Below are 22,977 nucleotides of genomic sequence, written 5' to 3'. Positions count from 1 at the left end.
AAAATAATTAAAGAACAATTTAAGGCAAAACATAAAACCATTCATAGAACTACTGATGCTTTCCAGTAAAAACTGAAGATGTTCCAAAGTCAAATGTTTAGATAAAACAATATTGCACAGTACACATTCTGTGTTCTTGAAAGAGACTCTGCCATCAGATCATTTTTTTAAACCAAATTTTCCAATAAGAGTATATGTGCACTTAATCTGTGTTATGCATGTTATTTACTTGTAAGAGTCTCTCTTTTGTAGAAATCCAACCCCCCCCCCCCCCCCCCCCGGAATGCTGCTGGCACCACTGTCTTGCATGTTCTGAACAGTATAAGGAATGATTAGTACCAATCTTAGGGTTTTCTTCTGTCTGTGTCCTACTGGGGCAATTACCCATGCCTTCCTGTTCAGGAGACACAACAGGATGTAAAAGGAAATCTCTCCAAAATGAGAGGAAATCCCCGCTTAGACAGCTGTTAAACAAATATACCCAGTGGAAGATCTCTTGTTTTGGGAACATCTGTAAAGCCTTGTATTTCTAACATTCCATATTCTATCCAAAACTAGCAAAACTAGCTATAGATATATTTTAAAATTGCTGTATTTATTTCTTGCTTACACTCTATTTGAAACATTTTATATAAAATATGTATGTATTCATGAATAATAGAATAGTGCAATAGCAGGGACAAAACATTCTTGACTTATGTATTATTTCAAATTGTTATATGTATATTTTTTTAGGATAAATTATGTTTTACACCTGTGAAATTATGAAACACTTAAAAGAAAATTTGCATCTAATTCACTTATCAAGCAGGATGACTCTAATTTCTCTTATTAAGTTCAATAATGTAATCAAAAGCACTTGTATTTTTTGTACATAAAATGGTTGTATGGGCATTTTTTTCTCTACTAGAATGCCTTTTGCAGATTTAAAGCCCCCTTTTATTTTTTTGCTGTTTGGATATATGGGTAAGGGACAGAAATCAGTCAGATGTTTACTTCTGCCAACTAGGACTCTCTATATGACTTGGTGAGCACTAACATCAGTTTAAAAAGTGATGGGAAAGTAAAGGGTTTAAGTGATGGTGTTAGAATATAGCCAACAACTAAGACAAGGGGAGATTAGTCACTAGCGCGTTAGAGATGTATGAACTATTTTTCTATTTTTACTTTGCATCACTGTAGTGGCATAAATATAAAGGCAAGTATAAAATAAAAATGTCTGAACTGTAAAAAACTAGAGATAATCTTCATCTAGAAACATAGGAAAGTGACGGCAGAAAAAAGACCTAATAGTCCATCAAGTCTGCCTGTTATTTTTTTGTTTCTTGTTTTTTGTTTGATTATCTTTTTTTATCTGAGTATAGATCTACTCCCATGCTTTCATGCGATGAATATCAGTGGCAAGTCTAAAGAGTCAGTGCTGGTCAGAGACACAAGTTTTACGAATTGGATTTCTAACTCTAATTTCTAACTCTTTTATACTTCTAATAATACAGAGCAAAGTAAGCTTACTCATGAAGCATCCAGTGAGAATTAATTTTAAAGTTGATTTAAACTTCATCACCTAAATATCATATATGTTTTAACATGTTAACCAAATATCAAAGGTTGTTGTTAGTTTTTTTTTTGTTTTAATATGTATATTTCATTAAATTAAAAGTAATTAATAGTAATTATTTGAATCCTTCAATGATGGCCCTTGTTCAGGCATTTCCTGTAATTGGAAGACAATTTTTTTCCCACTGCAATCCTGTATTGTCACAGGAACCCTTGAGAGAGACTACAAGATCAGCAGCATTGGGATGCATTAAAGATGAAAACAGTATTTTTTTAAGAATAAAAACGTGTCAATTTTTTCTGATACATGGTGCTTCGAAAAATTAAAGCAGAGGGCCCAGAGAAGGGCAACAAAGCTTATAAGAAGACAGGAGTACCTCAATTATGAGGAGCTACTAGAATCATTAAACGTATTGTCCTCAGAGAAGAGACATTTATTGATTCTAGGATTATTCAGTCTCAGTTGCCCTAAGAAGACACGCCGCCACTCAATAAAGTTGGATGAGAAGTGATTTAATCTTAAACTGTATAAGGGATTTACTCTTAGGATGTAGAATGCCATTCCATAGTTGGTGGTGTCAGCAAGGAGTAATGATATTTTCAAAAAAGTTTTCAAAGGGCAACTTAGCGAGCAACAATATACAGAGATATGGGAGATGGTAGTGACATTTTCACATACACACAAACACAGGTTGAACTGGATGGACAGATGTCTTTATTTAACATTACCAGCTATTTGACTTTATAACTGTGATTTAGATATAGTTTAACGTGGACCTTCAGTCATTTTTTCATCTTTCCATCTATTAAATCTTCTGCCCTTGTTGCTTTAACTTTGAATAGTAAAACATTTTTTTTTCTGCCTGTAAATATCTTATACAGCCCACTTCCTCTTTTGTGTCTGGTAATTATCCTAGACTAATGACATCATGCACATTTCTCTCTCTCTCTCACTCTTATGAGAGTTTGCCAGCAAGGGATCAGTGGTAAGTCATAGGAGGGCCAATAAGAGTGGCAGAGCTGGAGGGGGCTGGAGGGGGCTGGATGAGGCGGAAATAACAGGAGACTGTAGAGATCCATGAGTTGTCATCAAGAGTGTGTCTTTGTAAAGGGAGATTTCTGCAGCATTTTTGGTAAGTACAGAATCACAGTATATTTAAAAAAAAAAAAGCAAAGTGATTGGAGGGCAGCTTCAGAATGGTAAATATGTTTTTATTACAAATTATGTGAGCAGACTGCAGTTCCTTTTTTAAGTGATCTGACTTACACCAAGTGTTTACTTCGATTAGCACTGCAATTTGAATATACCACTGTATTTTTTCCCCATTGAAGCACAGTAGCATGGAATATCTAGGCTGCAGCAGTTGGACCTAAAGGGGAATTAACCCAGCCAATGCCTTTTAAAAAAGCAAACAAACCAGAAAACCTCTAAATTGCCTATTTCATGCTGCAATGCCCGTTTGTAATGGATTATTTCTTTAACCAGTTGAACACTGCCGGCCACGTAACCATCCCACCTGCTGAAACAGAATCCATTTCAGGTTGATTCCAGCTTTGACTTTCTAGTTCTCTCTTTCACCAACATCACTCTCCAATCAAGCGCATGCACAGTAATGTAACATGGGAGACATGAGAGCACATGACCCCAGCATGATGCTCTAAAAGATACTGGGAATGTGACAGGCAGACAGCTAGCTGATGTCATAAAGAGAAAAATATGTAAACAAATAGAAAGTGGTTTTGATTTTGATTCAAAACAGAAAGATTTGATTTGACAGCTAACCATCGCTACTATTTTATGTTGACTTTAGGATGCCACAAAGTTTTATTGGTGATCCTTATTTTGATTTAATTGGTTAGAAAGCTTTTTTCAGGCCTGGCAAGAGGGAGCGAACAGGGAAACCAAGGTACTGGGCATTTGGGAGGGGATTCACTCCTGGGTGTAAGACAATTCTGCACCCAATAAAGCAGGTCATAATCTTCTGATATGACTACAACTGAGGACATTTTGTGGTGTGCAAGTAAAACTTTTGGAATGGTAAATGTCTGTAATCCTGGGTTCCGTCTGTCATTTGCACTGAGAAGTACTAGTTGCATAAATGTAAACTGGGAGAGCCTTCATTGTATTGCAGTACATTTTTATTGAAGAATATTTAGGGAAGTACATAACATACAACAATATGACAGGCAAATGCAGAGCGATCAAATGGTATACCATCGGCATAAACAGCATATAACATAAAACATCCAGTGTTAACATCCAATAATCTAGAACTATACTTAATATAAAACATCCAGTGTTAACATCCAATTATCTAGAACTATACTTAAAATAAAACCTACAAGTGCTCTGAGGTACGATCAAGGTAATACTTCTGAAGGGGAAGAAAGGAGAAGGGTAGAACAATTAGAGAGGGAGGAATAGCACTTACGGGAATCATTTAGAGGTTGCATACTGACAAGTGAAAATGTGGTGTGAGTGCCAAACCGTCCAAGGAGTCTATGCCTTATGGGAGCAGATATACCCTGTCCTGGAGGGAGACAGCATTGTTTCATACGTGTAATGAGTATAAGTCAGTTGGACCACGGCCTCCATGGATGGTGGGGTGATGGATTTCCATAAACTGGTAAACGATGGGCTTGCTGCCAACAGGATGCGGGTAATTACTGTGTGTATTGCGGGAGACTCAGTTTCTATAGAGAGATTTAGTAAGGCTAGGCCTGGGGTCATGGGAACAGTGAAGTGAGCGATTTCTGAGATGAGACTAAAGATCTCACTTCAGAAGCTGCTCAATCGGGGGCACTTCCACAAAATATGGAAAAGGGATCCCTCTTCTCCACATCCTCTCCAACAAAGATGCTAGAGGTGTGGATTAAATGTGGAGATCCTCTTTGGCGTGAGGTTCCACAGTTGGGAGATCTTTTGTGTCAGTTCCCAGAGTGAAGTGCTGTGATCTGTGCAGTATATTGATTTAAGTGCACATTGCCATTTGGACATGGTATATTGAGTTTCGATGTCCCTTTCCCACTTGGTAAAGGGGGAGACTTCTCAAACACTTTTCCTGTAAAAGGTTATAAAAAATATGGATAATTTTTTGCTAGGGGAGAGGGATCTTAGGTAAAGCCATGCTCGGGTTGGAATTTCCTTAGTATGATGTGGTTATTTGACTAAACAGTGGCTGATCTGCAGATATTGAAACAGGTCTGTGGGGTCCATTAATCGGTCTTGTTGCATCTGGGAGGAGGATTTTAATTTACCCCTCTTATAAAGATCCTTTATCCCTCTATGGGGGACGTCCAGTAGGGTTGAAGGGTTACGCCAGGTATCAGCATCTATAGGGTTGCTATCCCATATGGAAGAAAAATATAATTCCAATATATTTAGGGAAGATTTTTTAGAAATATATTGAATATGGCCAACATTGTAGCATTTCAAATATATTTCCAATATATTTGGGAAAAATAAATTAAAAATGTTTTTTTAAATATATTTTAAATTTATTTTTCTTTCATGTGGGTATGGGTAAATTCAAAGGGGTCGTAGGGGTATGCTTCCACTGGAAGGCTAAGAATTTCCACCATGTGAGCGTGGCAGCTTTGAGTGTTAGTGGGAAGAGGTGGAGAATATTGCCTCTGGGGCCTGTGCTATATAATCACCTATCTAGGCTGTGCCCTGATACAATTGCTTGTTCCAGCTCCCACCAGTGGTTGTTATGAGTTGATGTGAACCAGCTCCTCATCTGTGCTAGGATTGTGGATTGGTAGTAATCTTTGATGTCAGTTAGACCAGATCCTCCAGCCAGCCTGTGTTTAATGAGAATGCTGTGTGCCCTACGAGGTGTTTTTCCTTGCCAGACATAGGAGTTTAGTTGTTTTTGTAAGGTGGAGAGGTAGGAGAATGGGATATGGATTGACAGGGCATTGAAGAGATTATTGTTGGAGTAATTGCATTTTAAATGCTGTCAGGTGACCTGCCCATGAAAGTTCAAATTTAGCTGGGTTATCTAGGTCTCGCGAAAGGGTACAACAATTTCCTTGTACAATCTTTTTGTGGACTTAGTTAGGGTAACGCCCAGTTATTCTATACCTGTATCTTTCCACACATAGGGGTACATCAGTTGTAACCAATTGCGTGTCGTGCCATCAATGTTAAGGTCTAGGATATGACATTTGGTTGAATTCACCTTATAGTAGGAGACATTGCCAAATTGAGTCAATACATCTTGTCCACAGCCAGGGAAGATGAGGGATTTGTAAGCATAAGAATAACATCATCTACGAAGAGACAAATGTTGTGTTCTTGTGAGCCAATTTGATGTCCAGTAATGTGGGGATGGGATTTAATGCTTTTGGCAAGAGGTTCCATGACCAAACTAAAAATCAGGGGGGATAAAGGACATCCCTGTCTAGTGCCCATGGAAATGTGAAAGGGGGTAGAGAGCATCTCAGAAACATTAACCTGAGCTGAAGGATTAGAGTAAAGTGCCATGATGGCCGAGAGGACTATGTTTTTAAATCTAAACTTCTTGAGGACGGCTCTCAGATACGTCCAGTGCATGCTGTCGAATACATTCTCTGCGTCTGAGGAGAAGAGCAAAGATGGCATTCGTGTGCGCTCTGCAAAGTGAATAATATTTGCCTGGTTGTATCAGAGGTTTGTCTTCCTGCAACGAAGTCGGTTTGATCCTTGAGGATGCAATTAGGTAGCATATGTATAAGTCTAGAGGCAATGAGTTTAGTGTAGCTCTTAATATCAGAACTAAGAGGGGGAGATCTCCTCTAGGGTGAAGTGTTTGCTCATGGAGATCAGTTGTTCATTCGATAAGTAGGGAAGTTTAATGTTTTTTAGGAAGGCATTGATAAATTCCGGATCAGGTTGTGTAGTGTCTTTATCCTTTTTTATGTTATAAAGGGAATTATAATATGCGCTGTAGGCATCCGCTATCTTCTGGGAATCTACTAGTTTGATTTTAGTAACTGAGTGAGTTAAGAAGGGAATTATTCTGCACACCATGAATACGAGTCGCCATGGCCTTGCCGGCTTGATTGCTCATGTTGTAATAAGTATCTCATAGTTTCCTAGGAAATTTTGAATAGGATTGTAACAGGAGGGTCCTAAGTTCCTGCCAGAGGGTAATTGTTTTTTGTGGTCACAGTGCAGCTGGTATTTAATAAATTCTTCTATTCCATTATTGAGGAGAGTAGGTGGTAAAGATGCTGCGTCGTCCTCTGTTTTTTTTTTTTTTTGCTTAAGTACTCATTTTGAAGCAGTACACCCCTGGTGAAGGCCTTGTGGGCATTCCACAGGGTTGCAACTTCCCTTACAGAGCCTACATTGAGTATGAAAAATTTCCTTCAGATCTTTATGTAGTTTCTCTGCATAAGTGGAAGAGCGGAGGATAAACAAATTGGCTCACTGGGTTTTAGGAGTGGTGGAGCGGGACCCGCATTGAGGGCTAAGCAGATGGGAGCGTGGTCTGACCAGGAGATGGATGAGATATCAGAGCTACCTGCTGCTTGGAGTAACCACTTGTCCACAAGAAAATAATCAATGCGTGAATAGAAGTTGTGTGTTGCTGAAAAAAAGATGTAGTCGCACTCTTATGGATGGTGGCAGCGCCAAACATCGAAAAGTTAATTAGCATGGAGGAATTTGCACATGAACTCCTCCTCACACCCGAGGTTACTCCCAACTGGTAGTCGGGAATGATGTTAAAGCCCCACATAGTATAACATGATTCTTTTGCATGTGGCGGATACGCTTCATGAGTTTGTTCAGAAAGTGAATTTGACGGGAATTGGGAGCGTAGAGAGAGAGACCAGTGTGTAGACAACAAAGTCAGTCATGCAAACAAGAATTATAAGGTGCCCATTTGGATCCAGACTGCTATCTAGGAGCTGAAAAGCAACTGTGTCACATATAGCGATAAGCATACCTTTTTTTTTTTTCTCTGGGCTTTTAGCTTTATAGACATGGGGAAAGGCCTTATGCATATATTGTGGGGCAGCTGTACTTTGGAAGATAGTCTCTTGTGCGTACAAAATATCAAATCCTTGTGTTAAAGCAGTTTTCCACGGAGAGGCTCTTTTAGCTGGGTGGTTTGGAATGGAATTAAGAGATACCAAGTCCCATGGGTGTTTTTAGGTTGCTGAGGTGAAGATGCTGTACTCATGGTTAAGGTGTGCATGTGACAGGTGAAGGAAAAGACGGTTATGAGATCCGGGAGGTGGCTTCCACTTGCAGGGATTACCAGGTGTGATAATTTGTTCGGTGAATAGGGGAAATGGGTGGTGCATTCTGTAGGAGAATCAAGGAGAGAAGGGATATACATGAGAAATTGTAACAAAGTAAGGTAAACATAACATAGGCAGTGGCTGCATATATTATGACTAAGCTGGGAGAGCCTTCATTGAAGAGGAAAGATCATTTGAAGCCCAAGAAGCAGGAAACCACCTGCAGGGCCCTTCCAGGCAGGGGGGGATCCAGGGGGGGCAACAGGGCAATTGCCAACCCCCCCTCCCCAAGAAAATATCACCGACTCCGAGCGTGCCCAGGGAAATCAGAGCTGCGGTCGGGACAGCTCACAGCCATTCTCAGCATGGGAAATTACTATGCAGACACATCGGGACTGGACTCTCTGCCCTCTGCATCTCCCTCCAGTAGTTTTCTAGATTCTTTCCTGCAGGCTGCTGCTTGAGTGAGCGGGAGCCTCCTGGCTTCTGCTGCTTGAGTGGGAAGGATGGGGATGTGCCTAACCCCTGAGATTATGCCCCTGCCTGGAAGAGGGAGGTATGAGCAGAGGGAGCTAATTGAATGTTCCTGGAAATAAGCTCAGGTAGCAGTACATCGTGGATCTGTTTTCAGGCACCTCTATGCTAAGTCTGCTGAGTTACCTCAGCTTAGGGGCAGGACAGCAGCAATTCTTTCCTGCATCAAGGAGATATGCTTTATGACGCTTCTATATGGGGTGGCCTCACCTCCCCATATTTCTTTGGTGACATCCAGCAGCCCCCTGGGAGGTCTACCATACAAGAGCTCAAAGGAATACTAGCATGTGGATGCTTGTGGAACCCCTCATATGGCAAATGATAAAATGGTAATAGGATAAAAAGATATAGGAGCAAAAATCCCAATTTTTCCCATCTTTGTCAACCACCTTTTTAGCATACTTTTCAAGGTTTTTTTTAAATCTTTCAACCAAACCATCCATTTGGGGGTGGTAGACAGAGGTGCGGGGTTGGGAGATTTTGTATAATCTACACAGTTCCTTGGTAAACCTGGACATAAATGGGGTGACTGATCAGTTAAAATCTTTTGGGATTCCCACTCGACTAAACACCTGGACTAACTCCTTGGTGATGGCCTTAGTGGAGGTGTTACACAAGAGTATGGCTTCAGGATAGCGCTTTGCATAGTCGAGGATTACCAGAATATGTTGGTGACCCCAGGCAGATTTTACTACCGGCCCCACCAGGACCATGCCAATCCTTTCAAAAAGGAACCTCGATGATTGGTAGAGGGACAAGGGGACTGCAAAAATGGGGTGACAGTGCCGACATTTGGCACTCAGGGCACGATTTAAAGTACTCCCTGATATCTGAATGCAACCTGGGCCAGAAAAATCTCTGGGTGATTCTCTCCCTGGTCTTTTCGATACTGAGATGTCCCCCCATTACATGACCATGGGCCAGGTCTAGGACCACCCTGCAGAAGGGTTTGGGAACCAGTAGCTGTTCTATCCTCTCCACGTTTTACCACCTGATACAGTAAATTGTTTTTAAAGGCCATGTAGGGGAAAGACACCCCAGTGACCAGTGAGGATCTACTGGTTCCCCATCCACCATCTTAACGTTTTTTCTGGCTCTAAGGAGGGTGACATCTCGCAGTTGCTCGGTACAGAAATCCTCTTTCCTGACCTCTAAGTCGGTATCACATTCTGGCTACTCTCATTGTCAGGGCTGGAAATGTTCTCCTGTTCATTACCCTCGGGCTGGGTGCTAGCTTCCCAGCCATGACAGGGACAGGAAGAGGATCTCCAGCTCCCTCAATTTCCCCAACAGTCTTTCCTTCCCTTTGGCAAAAAGGGTCTGGTTAGAGTTCCTGTGTTTTCGGAGCAGGGGGAGCTCTATCCACCAGCCTGCCCTTGCTCTCCCACAATCTCCAAAAATGAGGGAAAATCTCTCCCCACTAAAGCTTCATGAAGCAGTAAAGGCACCACCCCCACCGAGTGGGTCACACTGTCCCAAAGGGTATCAACCTCAACCACCGCTGTCTGGTAGTCCCGAGTGTCCCCATGGATGCAAATGACCCCGATAGTACTGGAGTGTAGTTTTGTGGGATTTACACAATTATTTCTGACTAGGGTCACCACACTTCCAGAGTCTAGCAGGGCTGTGAGTGGCTTTCTATCTATCCACTGCAATAACACACATTTTTGAAATGATGCAGTATATGTGACCTGTGCAAACAGAGATATGCATCTTTTCCTATAAGCAAAATCGCATTGCATAGGTTCATCATTTATAGGACAGTTTGCAGCAATATGCCCTAATGCATGGCAGCGGAAATACTGTATGTGCTCTACCCCCAGTCCTCTTAGCAGTCCCAAAGACCTTCCTGGCTTCTTTGGCCAGTCTCCAGGTCTAGGACCCACAGTCTCATTAGCTGTAACATTCTTATCTAGTTTCCCCATGCAATTGAACCGTGGAACAGTCTTACCAGAACCGCTGGGCAATCTTGCACCCTTAGATACACTGAAGTGGGGCATAGATGGGTTCACCAAGTCCTCACTAGCACTGTACCTCTCCACTAGGTCCACCAATTGGGCTGCCGTTTTGGGGTCCCCCTGTCCAACCCACTTCCCCTGTCCAACCCACTTCCTCAGAGCAGCAGGGAGCGCCCGCAGGTACTGGTCCATTACCACAGGCTCCACGATCGGGGGGCCTGTCAAGGTCTCTGATTGCAACCACTTTTTGGTAAGGTAGACCAGGTCAAACATTTGAGAAGGAGGAGGCTTGCTGCTGGAGTAGGTCCACTGATGCACGCGCTGGGCCCGGACTGCCATGGTGACACCCAAGCGTGTGAGTATCTCCGTCTTCAGAGTCTCATAGCCCTGGGCCTTATACAGGTCCAGGTCAAAATATGCTTTTTACGGATCCCCTGTCAGAAATGGAGCCAACAGACCCACCCATTGTTCGTTTGGCCAACGCTTACGGACAGCAACCCTCTCAAAAGTCGCCAGGTATGCTTCGACATCATAGGTCGGTGTCATCTTCTGCAGGTGGTACGAGGCACGTTGGTTCCGCTGGCACAGGAGATGCAAACCCCTTTTTCAACTCCAGCAGAGCCTCTGCGAACTGCAGGTTCATCTCCTGCTGGACCGCCTGTTGTGCTGTAGTGGCCTCTGCGATTTGGCGGTTGGCTTCCTGCTGAGCTGCATTGGCCTGTAGCAGGGCCTGTAACATTTCTTCCATCTTTAGAATATGCCTGCTGAGTTCACCTTGTGTGGGAGATTAGCTCACAGGGATCACCTTTTCTTGAAAATAGGTCAGCATGCAGATAATGTCTTTAAAGTATGGTGGGTTGCCAGCTTTATTTAACAGAGGTTTGCAAATATGAAAAAAAAAAAAACCTCCAACAAAACAGTAAAGTAAATCCTTGCTGTCCGGGAACTAAATTATACAGCAGACTTCCTCACTGTACAGTGTGGTGCCGGTCCCCATCACCCACAAAACATGTGGTAAAGCAAACCTTCTCTTTATAGTCCATACAGAGCTCCTCTCTCAGATTCCCTTCTGAGTCTCAGGCCAGAGCATTCCAGTGCTCTCTTTCTGTTCATTAAAGTCCACCTGAGCATGGACTTAAGTGAACCACAACCTGCGGACCGGAACCTAGCCTGTCACAGATGCTGGAAAAACCCAGGCCGGATTCCGGTTAAGTCTCTTACCACAGAACGTATGCGTGGTGAAATACACTGATTACCCACTACCTCACCTCGCATACTGTCACAGTATAGATAAGAAATATGCCCTTGTAGTGCTTATGTCTTTGTAAAACTGGTACTATTGGCACAATTAAATATTTACCATTCATGTGTTTATTGTTAATGAGATATATTGTGAGATGTTAATCAAATAAATACATTTTCAAACTGTACGAGTAATGGGTGCGGGGTGGGGAGTAATGGAGATGTATCTATCTATACTCTAGTTCTTTCTGCCTGGTTGACATAAGTTATCCCTTGTGCTAATTTATATTTGTTATGAGTCATCCTTTAACTTACAGTGCCTTTTTATAAACATGTTAAAATATAAATCTTTACAAAAAAGTTGCCTACTGAGCCATCATAACAAATCATAACCTTACAATACATAAAGAAAAAAATGAAATATATATTGCTGGCAGATTGCCTCCAATTATATCAGCTTTTGAGGTTTATTTCTGGCTCCTTTCCAAACAAAGAATATAAAATAACTGTAACTCCCATTCGCTTCAACAGTTCTGAACTTTCTGTCTTGACTACTAGGTAACAATAGGCAGTGTAGAAATATTGTTCTTGTTAAATAGAGATGGCTAAACAGGCAGAACATGCTTCAGCTGCTGATTTCCATATTTCAAGAACACAAGCTGTGACAACATAATAGCATTTTAAATATAGAATATGAGAAGTAGATTTTAGCCATATATTTGTGACCAACAGCCTGTCATACAGAGTTACAGTATGCTGCAGCTGATTAGCTCAGGATGAAATGTACTGTGGAAATTGAAGATCTTGACGAAATAACCATAACTACATCTTACTTGTAGTTATTAATATATAAAAATACAATGCCACAATAAATTCCTAATAGAGTAAATGAGATTTGCTAGCATTTAATAAATTCTGTATTCTAATTTTAAGTGCTAATAAAGTGCACCTTTCATGTACCAAGAGTGGAAATACTGTAAGTCCCATCGACTGATTAAAAGGTCAGAAAATATGGATTATTTCATGGTTTGTGCACAAGAAACATGAAGGTCTTTTTATGCAAAGCATATGTAAAGGTAGGGAAATTATAAGAATATAAAATGTTAAAAAATTTATATATTAAAAAGCTATTTTTTAATACACTGAAAATGACTTCCTGCCCAGTACTCCCATAGAAAAACAAGCAAATGTCATTTTGTCTCTTCTGGTTTTGGAAATGGCAGCTAACAGGTGCTGGTCATTTTATATGCATATCTTTGCACATTATATTAGTTAATTTTTAGTTATTGATCTTTTAAATACATCAGGGTATAGAAGAATCACTGGGGTTGGATGTGTCAGTTGAAGGATTTCCCTGAACACAAATTGAGGATATAGCGGGATGACCATTTCTTTAAGAAATACTGTAAAATTATGTGAAAATGGGCAATTTTATAATACACTCATATAACTTCCTGCCCAGTACTCCTGTAGAAAAACAAGCAAGGTTAGTATTCTTGTTTTGGAAATGGCAGCTAACAGGTGCTGCTAATATTATATGCATAGCTGCACAAGTTATATTAGTTAATTTTAAGTTTTCGATCTGTTAAATTCACCATGGTATAGAAGAATCACTGGGGTTAGACGTGTCAGTTGGAGGATTTCCCTGAACACAAATTGAAGATATAGTGGGATGACCATTTCCTTAAAAAATATACAAAAATGTATTATTAGAACCTTGCAGACTTTACTGGTACCAGAGAAGGACAGTGAAACAAAATGTCATTAAAAAAAGTGCCTTTATTACAAAAAGTTAAATAAGTCAGAAATAACTTATGTTCATAAAACCATGAATTGGGTGTGTCTTTGGATAATACAGGCCATATAAAGGCTTCATAAATATTTATTTGCTAGTAATTCAAGAGGTCAACGCGTTTTACATATTTCCTCAGGACCTGAATATTTGGACTGCAAAGAAAATTAAAGAAAAATTGAAGGATGGCGCTCAGGTGTATATATTGCTGACAATTGACCCCAAAGGAGACATGGATAGACAGTCCAAAAAAAGTTTATTACATAGATCCACAATGGTGAAGCAATATATTAAAATAAATCCTCCTACCAATCCATGAAGCCTCTGTGTGTCACCGCTGCCTGCAGCAGGAATCCCTGATGTCGGTCCCGAAGGGAGGGAGGAGGCTAGCAGCTGGAGGAAAGAAGCAGCATAGGTGGATAGAAGAGAGGAGAGGGTCCAAGCGGGGATGGGGGCTCGCACGGTCCGGTGTGCGGCCGCTTCCTAGACCGGAGCCCACGCTGTGCTTACCCAGTGCCCGCTGTGAGCACCAGGAGGTCGCACGCGGATGACGTCGCCGCTGTCGACCGGATGTCCGTACGCAGCCAGGAAAGGAATCACCTAGAGGCCGGGGAAAGCGGAGGACGGAGTTTACTCGCTTCTACAGAGCCTCCCGATTGCCACAACGACATGTTTCGCTACATTTGTAGCTTTGTCAAGTAACTTCGGGACCGACATCAGGGATTCCTGCTGCAGGCAGCGGTGACACACAGAGGCTTCATGGATTGGTAGGAGGATTTATTTTAATATATTGCTTCACCATTGTGGATCTATGTAATAAACTTTTATTGTCTGTCTATCCATGTCTCCTTTGGGGTCAATTGTCAGCAATATATATACACCTGAGCGCCATCCTTCAATTTTTCTTTATTTCATTTACAAGCTATCCAGCGTATAGGATTGGGCGAACAGTGTTTTTATGGACATTTTGTGTTCTATGTACATGTGTGCACTCTTTAGATATTTTAGGAGATCACCTTTTGGAGTAGCGCCAGAACTCATTTTTTGAGCTACTTGCAAAGAAAATTAGCCTATCCAAAGGAGAAAATCAATTATAGAGAAATGACATGTAACATCATCAGCGTCTTCTGGGCTCCAATTGGCACATGTAAGTCATCCAAGATGAATCTATGTTGGCTGTCACTCCTGTCACTGAGCATTGGTTGGCTGTTATGTGATTGTTCAGCCTTGGTCTGCAATCAGGATCGTGGCTGGTGGTTTCTGGGCATGCAGTTCGTCTTACTTTAGCATGATCTTGATTGTCTCGTGCATGTACCACTTTAACCCGCAGCCACTGGCAGAGTCAATTGGCCTGCCATTGGCTGTGGACTGTACTAGATGCTGGTACTGAGAGAGGAGGAAAAGACGGCCCCTCCCATATGGATGTACGCACATAGATTAGGTGGAAGGTGACGGTGCATTAGGATACAAATGTTATTAATTAGGAACATTGTGAATAGAGGAGCTAATTTGGCACCAAAAAAAAGTCTTTAAACGGGAAATTAATTCCAAGGAGCAATGGCATATGGTGCTATGTATTTTGTTACGGGCTTATCGGGTAAGTGTACCCCATGTGGCTATAATGACAAACTGTTCATCTGCTTGTGTGGATTAGCTATTTAGAATGTGATATTTATATTTACTAGTTTCCCCAGATGCCTTACTATTGTGGGCCAAGTGAATAGATGAAGTGGTCTATATACATTTTTTGTGTGATATCTAGCGATTTACCTTTACTGGTAAGTCCCTGTTGTTATCATAGAATGGGTAACTCCCATGAGTGTTGTTTTCTTTGGCCCTCATAGACTGCAGAGAATTGTCCTGTTCTAAATGGAAATGTTTTGTCTGTATTCTTAGATATGTTTGCAATTGAGCTAGTGGATTGCCTTTGGGATCTTTGTTTTGTGCTGATCCATTAATTTTGTGGACTAAACATTAAGTGTCATACCCTTGATCATTTCTGCTTGAATATAGGTTGAAGCCCCACTGATAGTCCTTTATCCTAATTGTTTCTGCTTTATAGGGGGCTATACTAATTGCATTATATATATTGGGTCTTGTTGTTCTGCGCAACGCAGCATGCCACATCTTTGTGCCACACAGCACACCATTAGCATCTTTTGGGCTCCTAATGGTGCATGTAAGTTATCCAAGATGAATGCAGTTTGTTTGTGATATATCATGTTACATATAATTTCTCTATAATTGATTGTTGTGCTTTTCTCCTTTGGATAGGCTAATTTTCTTTGCAGTCAAGATATTCAGGTCCTGAGGAAGCAATGTATGTGAAACACGTCAACCTCTTGAATTACTAGCAACGAAATATTGATAAAGCCTATATATGGCCTGTATTTTACAAATAAGCACCAAAGTCATGGTTTTATGAAAGTAAGTTATTTCTGACTTTTTTAACTTTTTGTAATAAAGACACTTTTTGAAGAAATTTTGTTTCACTGTTCTACTCTGGTACCAGTAATGTCCGCAAGGTTCTAATATTTAGTTTATAAGTGTAAGTTATGGATGAGGTACCGGTTTATAGTCTATACTCTAGTTTATATCTTTAAGAAATACTATAAAATGATGTGAAAATGGGCTCTTCAGGAATACAGATGCAGTTCTTACAAAACATCAAAGAAATTTTAAAGATAAATGGGAATTATAGGAATCTATAATCTTCAGAATTATAGTCATAACATAATTATTTTTTTATGTGAATATTATTGGGGTCAGGTAATTAAAATGAATAGGCATATTGATTAGTTTCTTTCTACAGCAAATGTCCTTCACTGAAAATCCAGTTATTAAGGAGAAAACAGAGACACAGGGCTGTATAAACTGTACATGGTGAAGTGTATGTCACATGTGTGCCAGAAAACTGTTAGGAAAACAATAACTGGTTTTGAAAGCTGGAATTACTTCCCATGTTCATTTAATACTTGAAATTAAAAAAAAAAAAAAACAGTTTAAAACTCAGACAGTTGCCTGAATCAATAATTGCAATTATTTGATCATTATCAGTATATTGCATTTTGTTAACACTGTTAAAAATCATTAATTTCTGCTATGGATAGTTAAGAGTTTGCAGTTGTACCCCATGTGTTCTAATAGTGGAATTTTTTAATAGCTTGTTCCACTTTATATCTGACATTGTGTTTCACTGTATTGCAGACTTTAACTGAGATGTCTATAAAATATGCCCCTTCTAATCTAATGAGATGTAAACCTAAAACAAAACTATAACATAAGGTGAAAAGTAATGAGCCTATAATTAAACAACTTTAATTTAGGTAGATGGTTATATGGTGTAGAATAGATATCTCTGTTTTTTACCCATATTTAGTTGCTAATAATATTGTTTACATTTACATATGAACAATGGCCATATGTTACCTCCCTGGTCATGAATAATGTTTGAATTTTTTAAGAAGAAAACAAATCAATTCTAAATTTGAAATTGTTGCTGAAGATTGTTTCACTGTGTATTTAAAGTGGTATGTAAACCCTGGCATAATCTTATCTTATTTGCTTTCATATTGAAAGTGTTTTGATATATTTATTCAATAATTGTTAGAAAATACTTCTTGATCCCTTCAGAAAGTGGGTGCTATCCAGCGCACTATGCAGTGATATTCCAAGCATTGTGATCAGCCCTGACCAATACACATCTTCCACTTTGTTATGGAGATAAGCAGAAGGGTAGGTGATTCCCTAACACTCTTCCTGTCCTAGGGTGACAACACTGTCCCTTCATAAATATAGCAAAAATAAATATATATTTGCATAGGCAACTAATTGTGTGTTAGTGAATGATCTCAGGGGTTTCAGTGTTAAGAAAATATATTTTAAATGTATTTTAAACAAATATTTTAAAGCATTATATCATATCAATTCAATATGTGCAAAAATACAGTTTAAACCTGCCAGAAATTTTGTCAGTGGTTAGCTTCTTGTGCTCTTTTTTTAAAAATTTTATTGAATGATATAAATCACACAATATACAAATATGTTGGTCAAACATGTGCATTTTCGAAAAAGCAAGAAACATCACAGCTAAGAATAAGCTCTGAATTATGTTTAAGGGGGTCTTAATTCCCTGTTACTTTCTACAATTGTATAAAACCTCCACCTCACAGGAAATAATAGAGAGGGGAGATAGAAAAGAGGAGGAAAACCCCAGCATACTTGCCTAGGGGACTGTAGCAAAAGCGGTGATGATGATCCCATTTAGCCAGTTAGATATAAGAAAGCAGGGAGAGGGGGAGGAAAGGTATCCATTATCCCCATACTGTATAACCCACAAAAGCCTATCTTCATTATAGGAGGTGGAAGACAGCCACAGAAATGGGGAAAAAGCGATATCATCTTCAGCCTCCAGGGCTAGAGACACCCTCCAGGGATGGAAAACAGCCAGGGGAGAGAGGGGGAACAGGTTTAACCCGTACCTCAAAAATTGATTCTAGTTGCTAAATTTGTAAAGGCTCGTTGTCAGGGGTGGATGGTACTTACTCGTCCAGAAGGAACCGCGAGTGTGGAGAAGCCGCTGCCGGCATCCTCCCGCACTCGCGGCTTAAAACTGGTCCCACCGAAAGTGAAGTGGAGGCTGTCTCTAGCCCTGGAGGCTGAAGATGATATGGCTTTTTCCCCATTTCTGTGGCTGTCTTCCACCTCCTATAATGAAGATAGGCTTTTGTGGGTTATATAGTATGGGGATAATGGATACCTTTCCTCCCCCTCTTCCTGCTTTCTTATATCTAACTGGCTAAATGGGATCATCATCACCGCTTTTGCTACAGTCCCCTAGGCAAGTATGCTGGGGTTTTCCTCCTCTGCTCTATCTCCCCTCTCTATTATTTCCTGTGAGGTGGAGGTTTTATACAATTGTATAAAGTAACAGGGAATTAAGACCCCCTTAAACATAATTCAGAGCTTCTGGGATGCAAATATAGGAAGTGGAAAAGGGGATGTAAACAACTGTATATTGAGACTAATTTTGCCCTATAATAGGGATAGTAATTATAAAAATATGGAACTTTTCACAGGAATCGTTAATCACTAATTACCTGCTATAGTGAGGTCCGTGTAAAACTGGTCAAGCCTGCACACTTAAGCCACCTTCTGGGGAGGACCGCGCAAAGGCCCCCCCATGGGGCTGTTTGGCTTAGAGATATGTGGAGCGATTGTGGAGGACGGCATTTGTGGTCAAAATCAAATTGTAAAAGAGCAAAAATTTGTGAAGTTTGGTAAGCATTGCATATTCATGATACTATGGAAAAAGATGTGACATATATAGAAAACATATGCTTTAATGGAGTATACATACTTACATTTTTTCTCTCTTTTTTGTCTCTGTGGCTGTTGTATTGTCTTTTACAAATAATGCTTTAAGGCTTGTTTGAAATCATGGCCTAATATTGGGTGAATAAAAATTGCTAAAAGTTCCTGATGAAGCAAGGATTATCCTGCGAAATGCATTGAACAAGCAATCACCCCATTCTACAAAACCACTACATGTCTGTATGCTGCTACATCAATTATGTTATATGTTTTTTCATTTTTGGTGTTTTGTACCTATGAATTTTATCCTATGAAATAAAATGTTTATCTAGTTTTTACCATATTGTCGCTTACCTATATACTATTTATAACAGACCCAGCACAATCCCACACCCCCATGTCATTTCATTGGGTTCTAGGACCAGTGGAATCCCTCTTTTTCTCTTGTTAAATATGATAAAAATATGTATAGGGGGAAGGGTGAGGCATAGGTGGGGGAAGGGTAGGGGAAGCTAATTATTACCTTTCTCGTTCAACAGGTGTAACCATATATAAGTCTGTATATTCTTAGAAGATTTAGCTGTCTGCTTCATAGGCTGGGGTAGACTTAAAGAAGATGTAAACTCGATTCATTAAATTTGACCTGGGCATGTATATCTGAAGTGTTTACTTATCTCTCTCCAAAGGCCTAAGTCCTGTGTCTTTAAGCTGCTCCGTTCTTCTGTTTTTAGCATGATAACTTCTGACAAGTTCTCCGAGATGGGAGATAAAAGCAGCTGAAAATTTGTGTTGGGGTGGGTTCTATAAATAGATTAGCAGAGAGCTGGTCTATTCACAGCATAGCTCTGCACATTCCTTCCTTCCTTCCTCTGCCCATGTGAAGTGGGGGTGTGTGCCTCTCCTCCAATCAGCTGTCACACAGTGTATGCCAAGACTACATTCCCACAGCTGAAACAGGAATAAAAAAAATGTAACACAGTGTATACTTTTAAAAAGCATATAAAGCTGAAGAAAGCAGATATACAAATAAAACTTTTATAGGGAGATTTGTTTTTACCTCTGTGTATCATCTGAGGCTATTAACTTTATTGGGTATAGGAGAGGCTTTACATCCACTTTAAAGTGTATCCAGTTGTACCAGGTTGTTTTTTTCCTGTGAGATGCTAATAAGTTCTTCTATTTTTTTCTATGTTATTAATTCTGTGAAACCATTCTTTTTTGGATGGAATAGTATTAGAGCGCCAGTTGCAGGGTATACAATGTCTTGCAGCATTAATCATGAATATGGTTATGGATTTGAGATAGCGTCTCTTTGGGATAGCAGCAGTGGCGGCTGGTGCTAAAAATTTTGGGGGGGGGGGCGCAAACAGAAAAATGAGTGACCAGCGTGCCCCCAATCAATGCAGAGTGCCACAGCATTGCCCCCAATCAATGCAGAGTGCCACAGCATTGCCCCTAATCAATGCAGAGTGCCACAGCATGCCTCCTAATCAATGCAGAATGCCACGGCGTGCCCCCCAATCAATGCAGAGTGCCACAGCATGCCCCCCAATCAATGCAGAATGCCACAGCATGCCCCCCAATCAATGCAGAGTGCCACAACATGCCCCCCAATCAATGCAGAATGCCACAGCGTGCCCCCCAATCAATGCAGAGTGCCACACTGTGCCCCCCAATCAATGCAGAGCGCCACAGCATGCCCCCAATCAATGCAGAGTGCCACAGCATTCCCCCCAATCAATGCAGAATGCCACAGCGTGCCCCCCAATCAATGCAGAGCGCCACAGCATGCCCCCAATCTCTTTGGGATAGCAGCAGTGGCGGCTGGTGCTCAAAATTTTGGGGGGGGGGGCGCAAACAGAAAAATGAGTGACCAGCGTGCCCCCAATCAATGCAGAGTGCCACAGCATGCCCCCAATCAATGCAGAGTGCCACAGCATTGCCCCTAATCAATGCAGAGTGCCACAGCATGCCCCCAATCAATGCAGAATGCCACGGCGTGCCCCCCAATCAATGCAGAGTGCCACAGCATGCCCCCCAATCAATGCAGAGTGCCACACCATGCCCCCCAATCAATGCAGAATGCCACAGCGTGCCCCCCAATCAATGCAGAGCGCCACAGCATGCCCCCCAATCAATGCAGAGTGCCACAGCATTCCCCCCAATCAATGCAGAATGCCACAGCGTGCCCCCCAATCAATGCAGAGCACCACAGCATGCCCCCAATCAATGCAGAGCGCCACAGCATGCCCCCCAATCAATACAGAGTGCCACAGCATTGCCCCCAATCATTGCAGAGCGCCACAGCATTGTCCTCAATCAATGCAGAGTGCCACAGCATTGTCCCCAATCATTGCAGAGTGCCACAGCATTGTCCCCAATCATTGCAGAGTGCCACAGCATTGTCCCCAATCATTGCAGAGCGCCACAACATTGTCCCCAATCAATGCAGAGTGCCACAGCATTGTCCCCAATCACTGCAGAGCGCCACAGCATTGTCCCCAATCACTGCAGAGCGCCACAGCATTATCCCCAATCATTTCAGAGCACCACAGCATTGTCCCCAATCATTGCAGAGCGCCACAGCATTGTCCCAAATCATTGCCGAACGCCACAGCATTGTCCCCAATCATTGCAGAGCGCCACAGCATTGTCCCCAATCATTGCAGTGTGCCACAGCATTGTCCCCAATCATTGCAGAGCGCCACAGCATGCCCCCAATCAATGCAGAGTGCCACAGCATTCCCCCAATCAATGCAGAATGCCACAGCGTGCCCCCCAATCAATGCAGAGCGCCACAGCATGCCCCCAATCAATGCAGAGCGCCACAGCATGCCCCCCAATCAATACAGAGTGCCACAGCATTGCCCCCAATCATTGCAGAGCGCCACAGCATTGTCCCCAATCAATGCAGAGTGCCACAGCATTGTCCCCAATCATTGCAGAGTGCCACAGCATTGTCCCCAATCAATGCAGAGCGCCACAGCATTGTCCCCAATCATTGCAGAGCGCCACAGCATTGTCCCCAATCAATGCAGAGCGCCACAGCATTGTCACCAATCATTGCAGAGCGCCACAGCATTGTCCCCAATTATTACAAAGCGCCACAGCATTGTCCCCAATCATTGCAGAGCGCCACAGCATTGTCCCCGATCAATTCAGAGCGCCACAGCATTGTCCCCAATCATTGCAGAGTGCCACAGCATTGTCCCCAATCATTGCAGAGCGCCACAGCGTGCCTCCCTCAATGCAGTGTGGGCTTCCCCCCCCCCCGAGACCAATGCACTTACCTCTTCAGTCCCGGCGGCGGCTTTTCCTCACTCTGTCCCCCAGGCGCTTCTACACGAGTACTTCCGGTCCCGCCTCCTCCTCGGCCAATGGCAAGGGGTTTGCCTTGCGGCCAATCAGGAAGCGCGTATCGGACGCACTTCCTGATTGGCCAGGAGGAGGATCAGTTTGGCAATAGCGAATTTTCATTCGCTATTGTCACACAATGGGTGGAGTCGGGACGCACTGCTCTGCGACCCGCCTCCACCCTTTGCATCGCCCTATTAGAGCCTCTGGCTCTAATCAGGTGATGTTAAAAAAAAATCTCCATTAAGCTCCATGCGTCCGACGCCCTGCATGCAGATTAGGGGGCCGGACGCATGGATGGGGGGGGGGGGGCGGCGCCCCTGCGCCCCATATACACTGGCCGCCACTGGATAGCAGTGTGAAGCAGAAGGTATTGTGCTGGAGTAAAATTATTATTTTCTGATGTAACTGCAATAATGGTCTCATGCACCAATTTCCAGAACTTTTGGATTCTAGGGCACAACCACCAGATGTGTATCATGGATCCTTCTAACTCATCACACACCCAACACCTATTAGAGATCTGAGAGGAGAATTTGTTTATGAAAGTGGAGGTTCTGTACCATCTTGTAAGTATTTTAATTCCACATTCTTGTGTTGCAACATTTAGTGAGCCTGTATGGGTGTACATGTAAATGGATTCCCATTCTGTGTTTGTCAGCTGGATATTAAAGTCTTGTTCCCAAGCTAAGCATGAGGTACTGGAGAAGGCTGTGGTATCCTTAAAGAGTGAAACATTTAAGATTATTAAGAGAGATGTCTCTGAGGATTTTTATTGGAGCAAAGGGTTTCTAAAACCATGGGGGTCTCGTCCCCCCAGAATTTGATGATTCGCGTCTAGTTAGAAAGTGTTTAATTTGCATGTATGACCATTACGAAATAGAGTGGGGTGCAAGTTCATTATTGAGGGTTTCCAAAGGTATGAGAGCGCCTCTCTGAAAGAAATGGGAGGCTAGAACATCCTTGCGGGGCCAAAGTTTTGAAAGGAAAGTT

The sequence above is a fragment of the Pelophylax lessonae genome (genome assembly GCF_965119305.1).
Source record: "Pelophylax lessonae genome assembly, chromosome: 1".
Taxonomy (NCBI): domain Eukaryota; kingdom Metazoa; phylum Chordata; class Amphibia; order Anura; family Ranidae; genus Pelophylax; species Pelophylax lessonae.
This window is presented reverse-complemented; position numbering follows the sequence as displayed.